The sequence below is a fragment of the Microcebus murinus genome, chromosome 16 (genome assembly GCF_040939455.1).
Source record: "Microcebus murinus isolate Inina chromosome 16, M.murinus_Inina_mat1.0, whole genome shotgun sequence".
Lineage (NCBI taxonomy): Eukaryota > Metazoa > Chordata > Mammalia > Primates > Cheirogaleidae > Microcebus > Microcebus murinus.
Window position 1 is genome coordinate 32,719,114 of NC_134119.1, and position 22,183 is coordinate 32,741,296.

Below are 22,183 nucleotides of genomic sequence, written 5' to 3' on the forward strand. Positions count from 1 at the left end.
AGCCTGAGCAAGAGCGAGACCCCGTCTCTACTATAAATAGAAAGAAATTAATTGGCCAACTGATATATATATAAAAAATTAGCCGGGCATGGTGGCGCATGCCTGTAGTCCCAGCTACCCGGGAGGCTGAGGCAGAAGGATCACTGGAGCCCAGGATTTGAGGTTGCTGTGAGCTAGGCTGCCGCCACGGCACTCACTCTAGCCTGGGCAACAAAGCGAGACTCTGTCTCAAAAAAAAAAAAAAAAAAAAAAAAAATCACAAATTAGGAGGCAGAGTATTGTTTAAAAACATCTGCTACAGAAGCAAAAAGAAGGCAATCAAACATAACATTGCAAAAGATTTAGGAATTAAGCAAATCTAGCAACAGAGAGGAAGATTCTGCTGACAAGGCATCACAAGATGGAGAAATAACTTGAAAATGATGGATGGCAAACAAAAGAAGTATCAATTCACGATGATTTTGAATGAAAGTCCTGTGATTCCATGATATGAGTGAATGCCCATGTACAATGAATAACCCAAAAAGACACCGCATCTCTGAAAGGATGTATCTAATAGACTTATTCTTTTTGGAGATGAAAAAAAAATCCTTAACAATCATTTTCTGGAAGAGGCCGAGGGAGATATAACTTGTCTAAACATCTCTAAATAACCAAGTCCCTAGCTGGGCTCAGTGATACACATCTGTAATTTCAGCTATCCAGGAAGCTGAGGCAGGAAGATTGAGCCCAGGAGTTTCAGCCCAGTCTGAGAAACATACCAAGATCCTGTCTCTAAATAAATAAAGGATGAGCCCCAATCTCAATATATAAATGAAACATCAGAGTTGTAACATGTGCAGCAAAAATAGTGCTGTGGTTGTAAAAGAAACGGGATACTGGTAAGAAAGTGGAGAAATTAGAACTTTTATGCATTATTGATATAAATATTTACATTTTAATAATGCAGCTGTTGTGGAAAATGGTTTCTCAGTTACTCAAAAAAAAATTAAATATAGAATTACCATATGACCCAGCCAGTCCACTCCTAGGTATATACAAAATAATTAAAAACAGGTATTGAAGGCCAGACATGTGGTGACTCACACCTGGAACCCTAGCACTTTGGGAGGCCGAGGCAGGAGGATCACTTGAAGCCAGGAGTTTGAGACCAGCCTGAGCAAGAGCGAGACCCCTTATCTACAGAAAATAGAAAAATTAGCCCAGCATGGTGGTGCACACTGGTAGTCCCAGCTGCTTGGGAGACTAAAAAAGGTGAGTCACTTGAGCCCAGGAGTTTGAGGTTACAGTGAGCTTTCAAGATGCCACTGCACTCTAGCTTGGGAGACAGTGAGACTCTATCTCAAAAAAAACAAAAACAAAAACAAAACACACACACACACACGTATTGAAACAATCATAAATGAATGTTCACAGCAGCACTATTCCCAGTAGCCAAAATATGAAAACAACCCAAATGTCCATCAAATGACAAATGGACAAACAAAATGTAGTATATCTACACAATGGATTATTATTCAGCCATGAAAAGGAATGAAGTATTGATACATACTACAATGTAGATGAGCCTTGAAAACGTTATATTATTACTAAGTGAAAGAAGCCAGACACAAAAGGTCACATATTCTCTGATTCCATTTATATGAAACATGTGGAATAGGTAAATCATAGAGACAGGAAGCAGACTAGCGGTTGCGAGGGCCCAGAGAGAGAATGGGGTATGATGTTTCTTTTTGAGCTGATAAATAAAAATGTTCTGGAAGTAGATATTGGTGATAGTTGCACAACATTGTGAATGTAGTAATTGCCACAAATTGTACACTTTATTTATTTATTTATTTTTTGAGACAGAGTCTCACTTTGTTGCCCAGGCTAGAGTGAGTGCTGTGGCCTTAGCCTAGCTCACAGCAACCTCAAACTCCTGGGCTCCAGCAATCCTACTGCCTCAGCCTCCCGAGTAGCTGGGACTACAGACATGTGCCACCATGCCTGGCTAATTTTTTGTATATATTTGTAATTGGTTAATTAATTTCTATTTTTAGTAGAGATGGGGTCTTGCTCTTGCTCAGGCTAGTCTTGAGAGATCTACCCGCCTTGGCCTCCCAGAGGGCTATGATTACAGGTATGAGTCACCTTGCCTGGCCAAATTGTACACTTTAATATGATTAATGGTTAATTTTATGTTATGTGAATTTTGCCTCAATAAAATAAGAAAGGACACAAAGAAAACAGCAAAGGACCTTCTAAGGACCTCCAGAATCTAGAGCAGGGGTCCTTAAACTCTTTAATTGTTATTTATTTATTAATTTTTTGAGACAGGGTCTCACTTTGTGCCCCAGGCTAGAGTGAGTGCCATGGCGTCAGCCTAGCTCACAGCAACCTCAAACTCCTGGGCTCAAGCGATCCTGCTGCCTCACCCTCCCCAGTAGCTGGGACTACAGGCATGCACCACCATGCCTGGCTAATTTTTTCTACATATACTAGTTGTCCAATTTCTTTCTATTTATAGTAGAGACGGGGTCCTGCTCTTGCTCAGGCTGGTTTCATACTCCTGACCTAGAGCAATCCGCCCACCTCGGCCTCCCAGTGTGCTGGCTCAAACTTTTTAAACGGGCCAGTTCACTGTCTCTCAGACCGGAGGGCCTTTAGAGAGTGCTGCGCACATTCCAGACATGCACACTGTGGGCCCTGGACCAGTCAGCTGCTAATCAGGACAGGCAGTGGCGGCAAAAACACTTGACAGGCAGGATAAATGTGCTCGGTGGGCCACATGTGGCACGCGGGCTGTAGTTTGAGGACCCCTGATCTAGAGCAAGATGCTGAAAGAAGATAAAGATATTAAAGCCCTCAAATCCCTGCTTTCGAGTAACTACCTCTTCTCATGTCATGGCTACATTCCCCATTTTCGGAATATTGAAATAATTCCTTAAACAACTTATATATATATATATATATTATACATAATGTCTACTATCAGGCAGTCACTAAACTAGGCACTGGGAAAACAATGAAGTGCAAAAGCCAGTCATGGTTCATGTCCTCCTGAAGCTTTCAACATAGTTGGAAGAGACAGGCATTGATCAAAAGACCATACAAATAAAGATGCACAGCTGTGACAAGTGCTACAACATAGGTTTATGGTGCTATGAGGGCATATAAGAGGAAGATTTGAGGAATGGGATTTAACAGGCAAAGAACAGAATATGCAACAGCCTTGTAGCAGAAGGAAGCATGGTGTCTTTAAGGACTGCAAGAAGTCAATGCGTCTATAGCAAAGATGCTTATGAAGAGCCCAACCATGCATGGCAAGGTGCCTTTTGCTCCCTTCCTTTTGCTCTTCCTGCTGCGACAATGGGTCTGGTCGTAGTCTGTGGCGTATGTGTCATGCTCTGTAAAGCTATATCTTGCTCTTGCCCTATAATACTATTTTTCTGCCTTTAATAAACCTCATTTTCTTTTCTTTTCCTTTTTTTTTGGGGGACAGAGTCTGGCTTTGTTGCCCAGGCTAGAGTGAGTGCCGAGGCATCAGCCTGGCTCACAGCAACCTCAAACTCCTAGGCTCAAGCAATCCTTCTGCCTCAGCCTCCTGAGTAGCTGGGACTACAGGCATGCACCACAACATCTGGCTAATTTTTTCTATATATATTTGTTGGCCAATTAATTTCTTTCTATTTATAGCAGAGATGGGGTCTTGCTCTTGCTCAGGCTGGTTTCAAACCTCGAGCAATCCGCCCGCCTCGGCCTTCCAGAGTGCTAGGATTACAGGCGTGAGCCACCGCGCCTGGCCTAAAACAGACTTTTATTGGAAGAAGATGCCATTAGGGACTTTCATAGCTAGAGAGGAGAAATCAACATCTGGCTTCAAAGTTTCAAAGGACACAAACAAACAAACAAAAAAAAAACAGACAAAAAACAAAGTTTCAAAGGACAGGCTGACTCTCTTAGGGGCTAAGCAACTGGTGACTTTAAGTTGAAGCCAATTCTCATTTACCATTTTGAAAATCCTAGTGCCCTTAAGAATTATTCTAAATCTACTCTGCCTTTGCTTTATAAATGGAACAACAAAGCCTGGATGACAGCACATCTGTGTACAGCATTGTTTACTGAATTTTTTTTTCTGAGATAGGGTCTCTATCTTTTGTTCAGGCTAGAGTATAGTGGCAGGATCATAGTTCAATGCAACCTCAAACTCCTGGGCTTAAGCAATCCTCCCAGCTGTAGTCTTACCTAGCCTCCTAGGTAGCTAGGAATACAGGTGCAGGGGGGCCACCATGCCCAGCTATTTTTTTTTTCTTTTTCAGCTTCACTGAGGGATTGTTCCAGATAATTTTTAAAAACATTTTAATACACCTCAGCCTCCCAAAGTGCTGGGATTACAGGCATGGTCCACTGTGCCCAGCCAGTTTATTGAACATTGTGAGCCTACTGTTGAGACCTACTACTCAAAAAATAAAAAAAAATTCCTTTCAAAATATTACTGCTCATTGTGAGGCTGACACACAAATTGGGCTGAAGTACTGCTCTACTTGTCACCATACTTCCCTAGAATAAACTGCCTTTTAATGACTGAGATGAATTAAGTGAAATCATACTGGACAGATATAGGGCAGGTTTTTTTAAAATAAAAAAAAATTACTGTTCATTGATAAGGTACCTGGTCACTCATGAGCTGTGATGGAGATGTACAAGGAGATTAATGTGGTTTTCATGCCTATTAACATCCATTCTGCAGTCTATGGATCAAGGAGTAATTTTTATTTTTAAATCTTATTATTTAAGAAATATATTTCAGGTTGGGCATGGTGGCTCACACCTGTAATCCTAGCACTCTGGGAGGCCAAGGCGGGTGGATCACTCAAGCTCAGGAGTTCGAAACCAGCCTGACCAAAAGCAAGACCCTGTCTCTACTATAAATAGAAAGAAATTAATTGGCCAACTAATAGATATAGAAAAAATTAGCCGGGGATGGTGGCGCATGCCCGTAGTCCCAGCTACTCAGAAGGCTGAGGCAGCAGGATTGCTTGAGCCTAGGAGTTTGAGGTTGCTGTGAGCTAGGCTGATACCAGGGCACTCACTCTAGCCTGGGCAACAAAGCAAGACTCTGTCTCAAAAAAAAAAAGAATAAAAAAAGAAATAGGCCAGGCGCTGTGGCTCATGCCTGTAATCCTAGCTCTTGGGAGGCCGAGGCGGGTGGATTGCTCAAGGTCAGGAGTTCAAAACCAGCCTGAGCAAGAGTGAGACCCCGTCTCTACTATAAATAGAAAGAAATTCATTGGCCAACTGATATATATATAAAAAAAATTAGCCGGGCATAGTGGCGCATGCCTGTAGTCCCACCTACTCGGGAGGCTGAGGCAGAAGGATCACTGCAGCCCAGGAGTTTGAGGTTGCTTTGAGCTAGGCTGACGCCACGGCACTCACTCTAGCCTGGACAACAAAGCGAGACTCTGTCTCAAAAAAAAAAAAAAAAAAAAACCAGCCTGAGCAAGAGCGAGACCCCGTCTCTACTATAAATAGAAAGAAATTAATTGGCCAACTGATATATATATAAAAAATTAGCTGGGCATGGTGGCGCATGCCTGTAGTCCCAGCTACTCAGGAGGCTGAGGCAGGAGGATCGCTTGAGCCCAGGAGTTTGAGGTTGCTGTGAGCTAGGGTGACGCCACAGCACTCACTCTAGCCTGGACAACAAAGTGAGACTCTGTCTCAAAAAATAAAAAAAAAGAAATATATTTCATAAGGCTACAGCTGCCACAGATAGTGATTCCTCTGATGGATCTAGGCAAAGTAAATTGAAAACCTTCTGGAAAGAATTCACCATTCTAGATACCCTAAAGAACATCTGTGAAGGCCGGGTGTGGTGGCTTATGCCTATAATCCTAGCACTCTGGGAGGCTGAACTGGGAGGATTGCTTGAGCCCAGGAGTTTGAGGTTGCTGTAAGCTAGGCTAGGCTGATGCTACAGCACTCTACCCAGGGCAACAGAGTGAGACTCTGTCTCAAAGAAAAAAAAATCAATATTAAGAGGAATTTTGAAGCAGTTGATTTCAACCTCCATAGATGACTTTGTTTGGGTTCAAGACTTCTGTGGAGGAAGTAACTACAGATGTGGTGGAAATAGCAAGAGAACTGGAAATAGAACTGGAGCCTAAAGATATGAGTGAATTGATTTAGAATATTACATAAACTTAGTTAATAAAGCAGTGGCAGGGTTTGAGAGGATTCACTCCAATTTTGAAAGTTTATTGTGAATAAAATGTTATCAGATGGTCCGGTGCGGTGGCTCACGCCTATAATCCTAGTACTATGGGAGGCTGAGGCGGGCGGATTGCTCAAGGTAAGGAGTTTGAAACCAGCCTGAGCAAGAGTGATACCCCATCCCCCATCTCTACTTAAAATAGAAAGAAATTAATTTGCCACCTAAAATATATAGAAAAAAATAGCCAGGCATGGTGGCCTATGCCTGTAGTGCCAGCCACTTGGGAGGCTGAGACAGAAGGATCACTTGAGCCCAGGAGTTTGGGGTTGCTGTGAGCTAGGCTGACAACACAGCACTTTAGCCCAGGCAACAGAGACTCTGTCTCAAAACAAACAAACAAAAAAACCCAAGGCTCTTCCTTTTTCTTTCTTGGATGCCTTTTTCAGCCTCTACTCATCTGTACCCAGATATTCAAAATAAATAGCATTTTGCTACCCATGAGGCTTTGTGTGTCCCCCTCTTGACTCTGCACCTAACAATTATTACTCTTATGTTAGAATGGTAGCTTGAAAAGTTTGGAGAATGGGCCAGATAGGAGAGAGTTTAGGGGCAGGGGAACTAAGCGGTGCTCTACTGAGAATTCAGTTACTTTAGGATTAAGAAGCATCACATCTAGAGTTAAACTGTCTGGGCATAAATTATTCTTAGCAATGTGACTTTAGACCACCAACTCAAATTCTCTGGGCCCCCAATACTTTAACTGCAAAATGATAATAATAAATAGGACTTCTCTTCAAAGGTTACTGTGAATATTAAATGAAGTAATTCATGCAAAGCTTTTAACCCAGTGTCTGGCAACAGTGAATGTTCAGTAGATATCACTTTTTTTCCCAAAAGAGGTAAAAATTTCAAGCAGAATAGGAAGGGGAGAAAGATAGAGGTGAATGTGTGAGGTAGGGGTAAAAGGAAAATTTGGAAAACCTACAGGGCATGTTAGTATAACTTCCCTATCTGGCCTCTTTGAAATGTCAAAGGTCTTACTTTACGGTATGTGGTGGGAGGATTGAAGCCCTCTGTGGCAGAGAGAGTTCAAAGTGGGCAGGACTCAGCTGTCTTATCTATTCCTAAGATTCAATCATTGGTTTAATTATTTTTTTTTTAAGTCAGCTTCTCACTCTATTGCTGGGGCTAGAGTGTTGTGGCATCAACCTAGCTCACAGCAACCTCAAACTCCTGGGCTCAAGCAATCCTACTGCCTCAGGCTTCGCAGTAGCATTGGTTTAATTTTGCTAGGTATGCAGAGGTTTCTGCTGCTAGTTTACTTCCTGCAATGAAGTAAACTCCTTCCTGAAAAAGGAGATGGCTAGAAGGAGGAGGGGCAATCATGTTGCTTCTGGGCTAAATAATCCTTTGAAAATAATAAAGGCCAAGAAGTGCTTATGAAGTACCAAGGACATAAATAAATAAATAAAAATTTAAAAGACAATATATAGTCAAGGAGAACAGTGAAAGTGGAATAAGGTGTGTAAGTACTTGCAAATACCTGTTTTTCCATAAGTGTTCCTCCAATGACTTTCTTTGGTGGTGCTATTTAGAGTCTGGAATTTGGAATTCAGATTGGACCTCAGATACTTTTTTAGGCCCAAGGGAACTGTGGGGCTGGGCTAAGTAGGATGAAGTGAAGGAAGCAAGATTTCAAACCTGTAAGTGCAAGAACAGGGAAGGGGAGAGAACTTTTGGGTCTTAGTGAGTCCGTAATTCAGGCAAGAAGGAATCCAGAGGGCTCTGGGCCACAGAGCATCAATGATCAACCTTTCCACTGCCTCCTTTTAAATCTCAAATGTACATAGTCACACTGATACACTCAATCATGCTTTTGTTTCTTGGCACACATTTTCCATCAAGCCCAACAGTGTCACACTTTTTATTTTTCCTTTGATTTTGGGAATATACAATGATGTTTATTGAAGCATTGTTTATAACAATTGGAAACATTTTGAATGGCCCTCAGTAGGCATGTAGCCTCTGCCAGACCCCTAGGGAGATAAAGGAATGGAATGTAAAAGGGAACAAGGGGCCCCTCCTGATAAGGAAGTGGACAGAGAAGAAACCTGCTGTAACCCAGGCAAGGTGCAGGACCACGATAATAGGTTGTGGCTAAGACTAGCATTTGTGCATTTTGGCTATTCTAGCCTAGTTCCTCTACTCTAGACAATCTCCCTATAAAACCCAAAGCTTTCCCCTTCCTCCTGGTGGAAACTCTTTTGAGCCTCCACCATCTCAAATAAACAGCATTTTGCTACATCTTGGGTTTTGTGTGTCTCCCACTGGGCTCTAACAGCCATGAGTAGGGGAATTATTTATTGCTACATTGTTTATAAACATTGGAAACAAAGTGAATGGCCCCTCTTTGTTACTCTTCTTTGGCCTCCATTCTCTATTTCATTTTCCTATTAACCCCTGAGGTCATCCATTTGTATATTTATACCCATGGATAAAATATAATTTTTATGCTGTTGAATTTATAATATTTTCCTTTATGGCTTGTCCTTTTCATGGTTTAATGACATTTTCCCCTATACAAGGTCAAGATAGTTTCCGAGACTCCTCTTTTTAAAGGATACCTGTGATAACACTGACATGTGTGACATATATGGTTGTGTTGATACACATTCCTAGCTGGATAACTGGTAAATCACTCATTTCTCTCCCAAGGACTCAAGTAAGTTAGTCAGGCATGGTGGCACATGCCTGTAGTCCCAGCTACTTAGGAAGCTGAGGCAGGAGGGTTGTTTGAGCCTAGGAGTTCCAGGTTGGAGTGAGCCATGATGACACCATTGTTCCATTGCACTCCAGCCTGGGCAACAGAGAGAGAGATCCTGTCCACCCCTCTCCAAAAAAAGTGAATGAGAATAGTATCATATTAATAGGAATAATCTCTTGAAACAGCTTACTGCAACCTCAAACTCTTGGGCCCATCAATCCTTCTGCCTCAATCTTCCAAGTAGCTGTGACTGCAGGCACTCACCACCACGCTCAGATAATTTATTCTATTTTTAGTAAAGATAGGGGCCTCCCAGAGGACTACAGCTAGAATTACAGGCATGAGCCACATTGCTCAACGAGCCCAGCTTCTGTTTCTTTTTTTTTTTTTTTTTTTGAGACAGAGTCTCCCTTTGTTGCCCAAGCTAGAGTGAGTGCAGTGGCAGCAGCCTCGCTCACAGCAACCTCAAACTCCTGGGCTCAAGCAATCCTACTGCCTCAGCCTCCCGAGTAGCTGGGACTACAGGCATGCACCACCATGCCTGGCCAATTTTTTCCATATATATTAGTTGGCCAATTAATTTCTTTCTATTTATAGTAGAGACGGGGTCTCACTCTTGCTCAGGCTGGTTTCGAACTCCTGACCTCGAGCAATTCACCCGCCTCAGCCTCCCAAAGTGCTAGGATTACAGGCGTGAGCCACCGCGCCCAGCCCAGCTTCTGTTTCTTAAACTATAAATAAGTAACAATAAGTGACGGAGCCAGACGTGGTAGCTCATGCCCGTATCCTAGCACTCTGGGAGGCCCGGGTGGGTGGATTGTTTGAGCTCAGGAGTTCAAGACCAGCCGGAGCAAGAGCAAGACCCCATCTCTCCTAAAAATAGAAAGAAATTAATTGGACAACTACAAAACTATATATATATTAGCTGGGCATGGTGGCACATGCTTGAAGTACCAGCTACTTGGGAGGCTGAGGCAGAAGGATTGCTTGAGCCCAGGAGTTTTAGGTTGTGAGCTAGGCTGATGCCATGGCACTCTAGCCCAAACAACACAGTGAAACTCTGTATCAAAAAAAAAAAATTAAATTACAAAATGTTAGGAGAGTGGAGTACCTGAATATTAAGTAACTGTGTATTTTATTTACCTCTTTATAACCTCCTTTCCCTTAGTCCCTGCAGCTAACATCCTCCTTCTTTCTGTTTATCTTTGGGCTGGTAGAAGTTTCAACCCACCAGAAATATTTATTAGGTATGCATAAATTACAGAGAACAGAGAGCTAGGTACTTGGGCTCCCAAGGGACAAAGAACAGGACATAGTCCTTGCCCTTGAAGTGGTCTATGTGGATTTTATCAGTCTTTTTAGTGGCTAGGAGAAAAATAATTTAAAAAAATGTTCTCTCCTTCCTACTTCTTCCTTCCTCCTTATAATCTTGCAAAATGCTGGAATTATGTTGGAATTCCTACTTCATTCCTCTCTCCCTCACTTGTAAAGCAGTTAAGGCCTGTTGAGCTCAGAAAATTTCCATCAAGCCCAGACTGGAGAGACCTCAGGGCAGGGCCAAGACTCAACTTGCTTCCTTTGACCCTCTGGCTTCTTGTTGAGGCTCTCAGACCCCTAGGACGCTACTGTGACTGTGGTTTCCGGCTTCCTGAGTTCTCACACTCAGCTTGTTGGTGCAGAGATCACACCACAGTTCCTGCTTTTGTGGAGCGACATGCTCAATCTTGGTGATATATGGGGTCTGTGAGGACTAAGGAGCTTGCTTTTTTTTTTTTTTTTTTTTTGAGACAGAGTCTGGCTTTGTTGCCCAGGCTAGAGTGAGTGCCGTGGCGTCAGCCTAGCTCACAGCAACCTCAAACTCCTGGGCTTAAGCAATCCTTCTGCCTCAGCCTTCTGAGTAGCTGGGACTACAGGCATGCGCCACCATGCCCGGGTAATTTTTTCTATATCTATTAGTTGGCCAATTAATTTCTTTCTATTTATAGTAGAGACAGGGTCTCGCTCTTGCTCAGGCTGGTTTTGAACTCCTGACCTCGAGCAATCCGCCCGCCTCTGCCTCCCAGAGAGTAGGATTACAGGCATGAGCCACTGCGTCCGGCCTCTTTCTTTTTTTTTTTTTGAGACAGCCTGGCTGTATTGCCCAAGCTAGAGTGTCATGGCGTCAGCCTAGCTTAAAGAAACCTCAAACTCTTGAGTTCAAGCGATCCTCTTGCCTCAGACTCCACAGTAGCTGGGACTACAGGCACACACAACCATGGCTGGCTAATTTTTCTATTTTTAGTAGAGATGGGGTCTCACTCTTGCTCAGGCTGGTCTCAAACTCCTGACCTCAAGAGATCCTCCTGCCTCAGCCTCCCAGAGTGCTAGAATTACAGGCCTGAGCCACCAGGCCTGGCTGAATCAGGTTATTTTTGCCTGGTCAGTGTCAGTCTCCTCCTACCAGCCACCCTTCTCATTTGGGGAAATACCCTTATGGGCAGATCATTCCTCTCTTCTTTTCCTGGCAGCCTGGACTCATCCACGTGACCTGAGATCGGTCAATCAACAGTGGCTCCTGGCCAAGACTTTGCCTCTCTCTTGAGTGACTCAGAGATAAAGGGATACTAAGATTGAATCTCAGTGGTGGTGTGCAGTGCTGGTGGTCACACAGTGGCTTCTTGGTAGAGCTGCCCTTGAGCCTGTTTGTTTTCTAAGTCTTACCCTCCTGTTGCACATTAGGGCCCTCAATACCCTTGTAATATATTTCTCTCTTGTTTATATTTGCAGCAGTGTCAGTGTTTGTACTGACAACAGAAAAAAAGAATTTTAACTTAAAAATTGTGATTTCTTCACCAGTCTGTGAGCTTCTTGAGAACTGGGCCTAAACCTCATTTTGTTCTGTGTTTCTTTGGTGCCCAGCCCAATCCTAACTCTAAATACATGAAGGTTTTTTTTTGAGACAGAGTCTCGCTTTGTTGCCCAGGCTAGAGTGAGTGCCATGGCGTCAGCCTAGCTCACAGCAACCTCAAACTCCAGGGCTCAAACAATCCTACTCCCTCAGCCTCCTGAGTAGCTGGGACTACAGGCATATGCCACTATGCCTGGCTAATTTTTTCTATATATATTAGTTGGCCAATTAATTTTTTTCTATATAGTAGAGACGGGGGTCTCACTCTTGCTCAGGCTGGTTTTGAACTCCTGACCTCGAGCAATCCGCCTGCCTGGGCCTACTAGAGTGCTAGGATTACAGGTGTGAGCCACCGCACGGCCTACATGAAGGTTGTTTAACTGATGACAAATTTATATAGGTATGGGGCTACAGAGTCTGAGATTCTTGGCATTATTGTGGTGGTGGTGGGGGGCAGAAAATTATCCATATACTACAATAGCCACTAACATCTGAGCAATTTCATGTTATTAATAATAAACATAAACAGAGGATCCTAGGAAGGCCTTTCTTCCTGTATTTCAGCAATTTACCAACTGGTTTTGATTTTCAGATTTAAAAAATATACATTGAATGTTTCACGAATTTGCATGTTATCTTTTTGCTAACCTTCTCTGTATTGTTATCATTTTCTTTCTTTTTTTTTTAAAGAGACAGGATGTGACTATGTTGGCTAGGCTGGTCTTAAACTCCTGAGCTCAAGTGATTCTCCCACCTCCCACCTTCCAAGTAGCTGCGACTACAGGCGCGTGCCACTGGGCCCTGCAATGGTAACAATTGTAATACAGTATATATACTTGCCAAGTGCCACTGGGAAAACTTGACTCTTACGGGGTGGCTGCAACTCCAACCTTGGTCCCTGGAGACAAAATACAACGTTTTTTCTCAGCAGCAATTGGAATTCTTTCCTAGGAGTTAATGAGACAAAGTTGGGGAATAAATGAGTACAAAGACCCTGAGGTGAGAGGGAACCTGGCTTGAGGACTTGAAAGACGCTGAGAATGTGGGGCAGCTAGATGTGTGAGGATAAGAACCAGGCAGGTTAAGTCCAGAGTTTGAAGAGGCTGGTTTATAGTTTAAGTGAATATTTAGATCTTAATCTGGAGAAGAGAAGGAAAGGCAGAGGATGGCGTTTTGAAAAGCTCTCACCGAGTGTGAACTGACTGGAAGAGGAAATAGTAACGGGGTGGAGGTCACTATCATCTTGGACAGGGGAAAGTCGCCTCGACAGAAGTGGTGACAGTGGAATGGAGAGAACTGGGAGGTTCTGAGATGCATTTAGGAGGCAAATTAACAGGTGATGGGTAGTGTTCAGTCCCGGGCTTCGCGTAATCTCAGTGGTTAAGGGTGAGTAGGGACTTCGTGTTCCAGATGGGGCGCAGCCTGGTTCCCGCGCGTCAGGGCAGTGGGCGTGGCCTGCGCGGGCCGTCGCCACGGTGATCGGGCGGGGCCGGGGGCGGGGCAGCTGGGGCGCTGCGTCACTCGGTGGTGGCGATGGTGCGTGTGTGTGGGGGGCGGGGGATACGCTGGGCGCGTCCCGAGGGTCACGTGGTGCGCAGCACGCAGAGTCCTTCTGTCGGTTGGTCCTGGAGCGGCGCAGCTGGAGCGGGGCCGTGAGGTGAGCTCGCGGCGAGGCTCCGCAAGGCGAAGCTGGCTGGCTGGGGCATGGTCGGGCCGGGCCCGCGCTGTGCGCGCGCCGTGCGGACGGGAACGGTGACGGACGCCACCGCTGCTCCGGTCCCCTGCCCGGCCCAGCTCCGCGCCTGGCCCCGCTCGCCCAGCCTGGAGGGAGGCCCTGGGACTGCTGCTGAGAGCGTGGCGGGCGTGCGAGTGGTGCCCAATCCCCAGGGCTGCCCGCGGGAGTGACGGCGGCCGCGGCCAATCAGCGCCGCCCGAGGGGGCTGGGCCGCGGGGTGCGGGCCCGGGGCGCGGAGCTGGCGGTGTTGGGGGTGGGGGATAAGCGCTAGGGCCCGGGCCTGAGCTATGTGGCTCCCGGGAACCCCATCATCAGTTCCGACCGTTGCATTGTGCTTTGTGAATGCGTTTTCTTTTATTGGCTCTTTTTTTCTAATTTGGGGTGCACACCCCTTTCTGAAGACCCCGAATATGGGAGTGTCCCCTTTCTCTATAGTTTTGAAAATCTGGGCGGCACACCCCATTTCCTAAGCTCCAGCCCTGGGATTTGTATCTCAGTTTATAAAGCCTCCCAAAGTGAGGCTGTACCCCTTGTCCCCAGGCCCCGAAACTGGGAGAGTACTCCCTTTTTCAAGTCTCCACTCTGAGTACGTATTCTCTTTCCAGTTTTGGGGTTCACCCTGTTAATGGGTCCCTCAAATTTGGAGCCAATTAATCAAAGTTTTGGGATACTTTCTTACATCCCCGCAACTCTGAGGAAGAATCCTTCTTTTCCAGGCCCCAAATGTGACAACATGCTTTTCAGAATGTCTTAAGTTTAGGGGTCACTTCCTTCCTTTAGCCCTTCAGTTCTGAGGATGCACCGAAAATGAGGTCCAAATTCTGAGGTTTACAGGCACATATTTTCAGTTTCACAAATAAGGGAATTTACAACCTTGTTTCTATTCATGGGGTTGCACCCTTTTCATGAGTTCTCCAAATCAAACTACCTTATTTCCTGGAGAAGACTCATTTTCAGCCGATCAGGCGCGTTCAGGGTGGTATGGCCGTAGACGAGACTCATTTTCATATCTGAGTATATTTGTTTCCTGTGCCCCCCCAAATGTATAAATACACCTCTTTTAGTTACACAACTCTCAGGTTCCAGCCACCTTCTGGGTGCTTCTTAAATCTGTGGGACACTCCTTTTTCCTGAGTCCTTTTCTTCCCAGGTGGTGGGTGGTCTGCCATTCTTGAGCATTCATTCCTACTCTTGTTAGCTTTTCTGTCATCCAAGACATATTCATTCCTCAGTTTCCTTCCCTCTTTGGAAGCACATTCCCCTTTTAGGTGCTCTCCCAGTCTGGTCAGTGCACCCATTTCCTCTTCCTTCCTCTGGTGAGTACATAGCTTTGTTTAGCACAGCACTTTCTCTCTGCTTATGTGACCTTATTTTCTGAGCACACTTCCTATAGTCACATCTCCTAAATTCTCTTCCCCCCAGGGGAGGTACCCTCTCCTAAAGGGGTGCTTGCACATTGTTTTTCATAAGTCTATTTTATCTTTTATCTTTCTGCAAACAGGAACTCTTCTCTCTTGGCTTGCTCTGTCCGCAAGCATTTTTCTCGTTTCTGACTGTCTTTGGACAATGTTCTGCTTACTGAGTGGCTGTAGAGATTTCTCCCTTTCTTCCTCTTGTGCTGGAGGTGGCCTCAAGTCTAGGACTGCCTGGCCCCCCAGCGCTGGAGTCAAAAGTGGAAAGGAATCTATCTGCATTTCTTTGGTTAATCACACTCTGAATCCTCCTGGTGGTTTGCTTCCTATTAAGATTCTGTTTAGGTGGGTACTGTTTTCTCCTTTGCTTCATTTCCCTGTAGTGGGGGAAGAAATTCTCAAGAGATTTTCCTAGCACTGCTTCTAGCCTATTGGGCTTCTTACTACCTTTTATCAAGAAAAGAAGTCAGTTGGAGGAATCCCTTGGACACTCTTTTTGTTCTTGTCCCTAGAATATTCGTGGGGGAATGGATATTTATCTCTTCCAATAATCCTCTTAAGTATTTGCCAATCTTTGTTCCCAACCTCACTTTAAAATCTACCAGTAGGCTGGGAAGGTGGCTCATGCCTCCTTCTAGCACTCTGGGAGGCCTAGGCTGGAGGATTGCTTGAGGGCAGGAGTTTGAGGTTGCTGTGAGCAAGGCTGACACCAGGGCACTCTAGCCCAGGCAACAGAGTGTGAGATTCTGTCTCAAAAATAAATAAATAAATAAATAAAACATCTACAAATATCTGGGACCACTTGTCTCTTAAGAGCTTCAATAGGTTCTTTCTTTTGTGTTTCCCTCTGCCTTTCCAGATCTTATTCTGGGCTTCTCAGCTGAATCCCCAACCAGGTTAATTACTCCACAGCTGGAATTTCAAGTGTTTAGGGGATGATGATACCTTTGACCTTTCTCCCCTTTGGGAAGTACTTGAGTATGCAGCTGCATGATCCTCAGTGGGGGAGAGAGTTTGGGTCTGAGATGCTACACTAATAGGACAAGCCAGGAAAATGCTGCATTTTCAGGACCAAGTCCTTCTGATCATCATTTGGAAACTGGATGTTTGCTCAGCACCTGATTCTTGGGGATGCTGGGTGGGGGGTTCATGACACTCCCAGAAATCAATCTGTAGAGGCCAGTGCGGTGGCTTATGCCTGTAATCCTAGCACTCTGGGAGGCTGAGGTGGGCGGATTGCTCAAGCTCAGCTGTTTGAAACCAGCCTGAGCAAGAGTGAGACCCCGTTTGTACTAAAAATAAAAATAAATTAATTGGCCAGGCCAGGCGAGGTGGCTCAATCCTGTAATCCTAGCACTCTGGGAGGCTGAGGCAGGCGGATTGCTCGAGGTCAGGAGTTCGAAACCAGCCTGAGCAAGAGCAAGACCCTGTCTCTACTATAAATAGAAAGAAATTAATTGGCCAACTAATATATAGAGAAAAAATTAGCCGAGCATGGTGGCACATGCCTGTAGTCCCAGCTACTCAGGATGCTGAGGCAGAAGGATTGCTTGAGCCCAGGAGTTTGAGGTTGCTGTAAGCTAGGCTGATGCCACAGCACTCACTCTAGCCTGGGCAACAAAGTGAGACTGTCTCAAAAACAAAAACAAAAACAAAAAACGAAATCAATCTGTAGAAGTTAATAGGGCTTGTGGAGAAGTGCTCTGAACTCTGTGTTGGAACTTGAATAAAATTAACAATTATTGTATTTTTCAGAACAGCTAACCTGTTTTATATTTCATGTGCATTTATATTTCATGTGTTATTTCAGGAAGTAAAATAGATCCTGCATTTAGATCATGTGTCATTAGTAAGTACCAAATTTATAAAAAAACATTGGAAATCTACCTGAGCAGTACCTAATAAAATATGGTATGCTGAAAGTGAAAAGACACTTTGTCTCTGTATTTGGCTGTTTGATACTTTATCTGTGTACTGCTGTACAGTGCACTCTTAAAGTATTACATACCAGTACTTCTCAAATTTGAATGTGGGTACAACTCACCCGGGGATCTTGTTAAAATGCTGATTCTGATTTCGTAAGTCTATGATGGGACCTGAGTGTCTGCATTTCTAATTTGCAGGAGATGCTAACATTACTAAACTATACCTTGAGTAGTCAGGTTTCATACACAAAGTCCAAGATTTCTCTGTGAAAATAGGAAAGTGGTGATTAGCCTTATGCTGGGGTATTGTCTTTCATTTTATTTTTTAGCAAGATATATATCCTTTAAAGCTTATATAAGGATATCGTCCCCTTCCGAGGACTTTTTTTTTTTTTTTTGAGACAGAGTCTCACTTTGCTGCCCAGGCTAGAATGAGTGCCGTGGCATCAGCCTAGCTCACAGCAACCTCAAACTCCTGGGCTCAAGCAATCCTTCTGCCTCAGCCTCCTGAGTAGCTGGGACTACAGGCATGCGCCACCATGCCCGTCTAATTTTTTCTATATATATTAGTTGTCCAGTTAATTTCTTTCTATGTATAGTAGAGACAGGGTCTCGCTCTTGCTCAGGCTGGTTTCGAACTCCTGAGCTCGAGCAATCCGCCCGCCTCGGCCTCCCAGAGTGCTAGGATTACAGGCGTGAGCCACCACGCCTGGCCCGAGGACTATTAATTACAGCTATTCTAGCATTTAGCTTTTTAAACTATAGCCAAAACCTCTGCAGGAGTTTGGTTTCTATGTATATGATCAAATTTAAATTGTTAAATATTTCTTGCTTAAATATGAACATAATTCTTGACATAAATTGTTTAGCAAATACTTCACAGCCAGCTTGTCTCTGGTTCCTCACCTCTCATTTTCCCATGAGTAGGGAGTCTGAGCTACCCCAAATCAGCAGGGTCACAAATGTTGCAATTTCCAAGGACTCCTTCCTGGTTTTCTGGGTTCTGGAAATGGACCTTGGAAAGGCCAGGGTAAAGGGCAGTGCCTGGACCTTGGAAACTGCTGGCTTGTCTCTAAATGGATGCTCCAGAAAGGTGAAGGCTGGTGAAAAGATGACATTTTTTGATGGGGATCATGGCTAATGATGATCTCTCACATATCTAATCTATTCTGAGTCTCAGTTGGGATTTTCCTTTCTAAATGTTTAGATCATCTGTACTTATTTCCTTGGCTGTCACCTGTCATGGCTCTCTTCCAGCATGATCTTATTGCTAGCCCTAATCAGGACAAACCTGAATCACTGGGCTATTTTGTGTCCCTAGCCCTCTTCTCAATCCCCTCCTCCCCAATTCCTCACATAAATGTCATATCCTCTTTAGTAATGGATTTGACCTGGATTTGGCCCTAGTCCCAGCCCTTTCACTCTCTGTGAGACCTCAGGCAAGTCTCTTGATGCTACTGGGCCTAGTTCTCCCCATTTGTAAAATCAGGAACTAATTAGCTCCAAGGTCTACTCTGTTCTAAGTCTTTCTTAGTACCTTGCTTAGAAACCCAGTTGTCTGTGGGAGCTTGTAGCAGATCTCATTTCTTTCACATGCTTTGTTGGGCAGCTTGCCAGTCACTCCCTTGTCCAAGTCACTTCTGTCACTGTCTCTTTTCTAGCTGAGGCAGCCAGCTTGTCCTCACACCCAGCTTCAGCATTCTGCCTCCATGTCCTCTGTCAGTTCCATGCTTTGTTTCATTCACAACTACCTGAAATTCTCAAAGAAGTTTTCCTTGAGTTCTCCATTCAATATTAGCTACTTTCCTGAATCTCTAAGAAGGAGGCTGTATTTTGCATATACCTTATTTACTTGTAATATGATATGTCTTTTAAAAATGTTTTCCTGTCCTTCACACATCCCAGCTTACTGTTTTACTTTGAATTAGGGCAGGTGGCATGAAATTTAAAGGTGAAGTAGGTAGTTTGTCTTTATCTGGAGTTTAATGTTTTTTTTTTTTTTTTTTTTTTTTTTGAGACAGTCTTGCTCTTTTGCCTGGGCTAGAGTGCCATGGCATCAGCCTAACTCACAGCAACCTAAAACTCCTGGGCTCAAATGATCCTCCTGCCTCAGCCTCCCCAGTAGCTGGGATTATGGGCGTCCGCCACTACACCCAGCTAATTTTTTCTTTTCTTTTTTGAGACAGAGTTTCGCTTTCTTGCCTAGGCTAGAGTGAGTGCCATGGCGTCAGCCTAGCTCACAGCAACCTCAAACTCCTAGGCTCAAGCGATCCTCCTGCCTCAGCCTCCCGAGTAGCTGGGACTACAGGCACGAGCCACCATGCTAAGCTGATTTTTTTTTTTTTTTTTTTGAGACAGAGTCTCGCTTTGTTGCCTAGGCTAGAGTGAGTGCCATGGCGTCAGCCTAGCTCACAGCAACCTCAAACTCCTGGGCTCAAGCAATCCTGCTGCCTCAGCCTCCCAAGTAGCTGGGACTACAGGCATGTGCCACCATGCCCGGCTAATTTTTTCTATATATATATTAGTTGGCCAATTAGTTTCTTTCTATTTTATGGTAGAGACGGGGTCTCGCTCTTGCTCAGGCTGGTTTCGAACTCCTGAGCTCGAGCAATCCGCCCGCCTCGGCCTCCCAGAGAGCTAGGATTACAGGCGTGAACCACCGCGCCCGGCTGATTTTTTTTTTTTATATATATATATTAGTTGGCCAATTAATTTCTTTCTATTTTTATGGTAGAGACGGGGTCTCACTCAGGGTGGTTTTGAACTCCTAACCTTGAGCAATCCGCCGGCCTCGGCCTCCCAGAGTTAATTTTTTCTATTTTTAATTGTCCGGCTAATTCTGTTTTTAGTAGAGGCGAGGGTCTCCTTGTTGCTTAGGCAATAACTGGAACTCCTGACCTCAAGCGATCCTCCCGTCTGGGCCTCCCAGAATGCTAGGATTATAGGCGTGATCCACCATGGTCAGGTGAGACTATTGCTTTTAATCCACTTCCCTCAAGATCTCCCCTGTCTGTGGGAATTAGTTACCTTGTATTTCTTCCTGGATTTTTTTTTTTTTTTTTTTCATTTTTTTTTTTTTTTTGAGACAGAGTCTCGCTTTGTTGTCCAGGCTAGAGTGAGTGCCGTGGCGTCAGCCTAGCTCACAGCAACCTCAAACTCCTGGGCTCGAGTGATCCTTCTGCCTCAGCCTCCCGAGTAGCTGGGACTACAGGCATGCGCCACCATGCCCGGCTCATTTTTTTATATATATATATCAGTTGGCCAATTAATTTCTTTCTGTTTATAGTAGAGACGGGGTCTCGCTCTTGCTCAGGCTGGTTTTGAACTCCTGACCTTGAGCAATCCGCCCGCCTCGGCCTCCCAAGAGCTAGGATTACAGGCGTGAGCCACATCGCCCGGCCGATTTTTTTTTTTTTTTTTTGAGACAGAGTCTCACTTTGTTGCCCAGGCTAGAGTGAGTGCCGTGACGTCAGCCTAGCTCACAGTAACCTCAAACTCCTGGGCTCAAGCAATCCTCCTGCCTCAGCCTCCCGAGTAGCTGGGACTATAGCCATGTGCCACCATGCCTGGCTAATTTTTTCTATAATATTAGTTGGCCAATTAATTTCTATTTATAGTAGAGATGGGTTCTTACTCTTGCTCAGGCTGGTTTCGAACTCCTGACCTTGAGCAATCTGCCTGCCTCAGCCTCCCAGAGTGCTAGGATTACAGGCATGAGCCACTGCGCCTGGCCTCTTCCTGGATTTTAAAGGTGCTTAAACTCCCTATCTGAAATTTGAAAGTGTATCCTAAGATCAAATACCACTTAAAAATTACTTCCAAATGCTCTTCCTGCTAGGAACACACAGCCACAAAATCCAGACAAGAAATCGCTAAGGATAATGATAAGAAGTCTAGGTTTCAAATAACTTCACAAATGAGTAAAACGAACAGTTCTTTGAGAACACGTAATCATACTCAAAGATAGTTGCTGGCTTGGTAATGAGGACTGAAAGATGTATTTAACCTCTGGAATTTTCTCCCTTCCTAATCTTTCTAGGAAGTAATATGGGGGACATTTACATTTTTCTTGATAAACAATCTGTAAACCAAAATGTATGCATAATCAGTGTCCTTGACTAGATTGTGAACTTGGAGAAAGGGAAGTGCTGTCCTTGTCTTATCCATCTTTGTCAGCAACTGCCCCTTACAGGTTATTGACTGACTAACCATGTGATAACCTAATGAAAGTTGAAACCCTGATTTGTGTAATAATGCTTTGACAACTTAGCTAGACCTTAGGCTGGGTCTTCAGCTCTGGACCTTGCTTTCTTTGGCCAAAAAATAGAACTAATGTGCTTGCAGAAATTCTATAAAATATTGAGAGCCTGGTTTGGGTCACCAAGTATAAATAGGATAGTTTTATAAAAGGGAGGTAGAGCTTGAATCAGTGAATTTTGGGGAAGGAGGGAGAGGAGGGGCATGAGGAAGGATTGAAATTGAGGTTTTTATTTGATGACCATTTATTTCATGTCAGGAACATAATCCTAGGATTCTAAAGGCTGACTCCTAGGCATCTGAGTTGAGCATTTGGGCTCTCTGTCCTAGCAGAGACCTGATTTTCTTTTCTTCTTCTTTTTTTTTGAGACAGAGTCTGGCTTTGTTGCCCAGGCTAGAGTGAATGCTGTGACATCAGCCTAGCTCACAGCAACCTGAAACTCCTGGGCTCAAGCAATCCTGCTGCCTCAGCCTCCTGAGTAGCTGGGACTACAGGCATGCGCCACCATGCGCAGCTAATTTTTTCTCTCTATATATTAGTTGGCCAATTAATTTCTTTCTATTTATAGTAGAGATGGGGTCTCACTCTTGCTCAGGCTGGTTTCAAACTCCTGACATCAAGCAATCTACCTGCCTTGGCCACCCAGAGTGCTAGAATTACAGGCATGAGCCACCATGCCCGGCCTATAGACCTGATTTTCAATAGGTCTCTTTTCCTTATGGGAAAAGGTGCTTGGCTAGGTGGATTGATATGCCTTCCTTGCTTCTACAGGTGCACAGGTGTTTGGATTTCTAGGTTGTGGAAACTTTGCCTGCAAATATCCGCATTTTGCAATAATGATAACTATAGCTAGCATTTTTTGAACATTCTCTTGGGTCTCATTGAATCCTTAGAACTAATCTATTACTCTCTCCTAATAGAGAAGGAAACTGAGACTAAGTAACTTGTCCAAGGCCAGTTATCTAATAAGCAGAGCCTGGATTGGAGTCCAGGTTTTTTGGCC

At 44.4% G+C, this 22,183-nt stretch overlaps 1 protein-coding gene and 1 non-coding gene across 3 annotated transcripts in view; both read left to right on the forward strand.

Annotated features, from left to right (window-relative positions):
* Window positions 1-4,485: 4,485 nt before the first annotated feature.
* On the forward strand, window positions 4,486-4,616 carry LOC142861501 (small Cajal body-specific RNA 8). Its single transcript, XR_012912726.1, has one exon.
* Window positions 4,617-13,400: 8,784 nt separating this feature from the next.
* PHF20 (PHD finger protein 20) overlaps window positions 13,401-22,183 on the forward strand; it is a 125,658-nt gene continuing 116,875 nt past the window's right edge. For both annotated transcript variants that reach the window (XM_076011071.1, XM_076011070.1), the window contains exon 1: window positions 13,401-13,507. The gene's annotated coding sequence lies outside the window, so the exon portion shown is untranslated. The remainder of the gene's footprint in view (window positions 13,508-22,183) is intronic.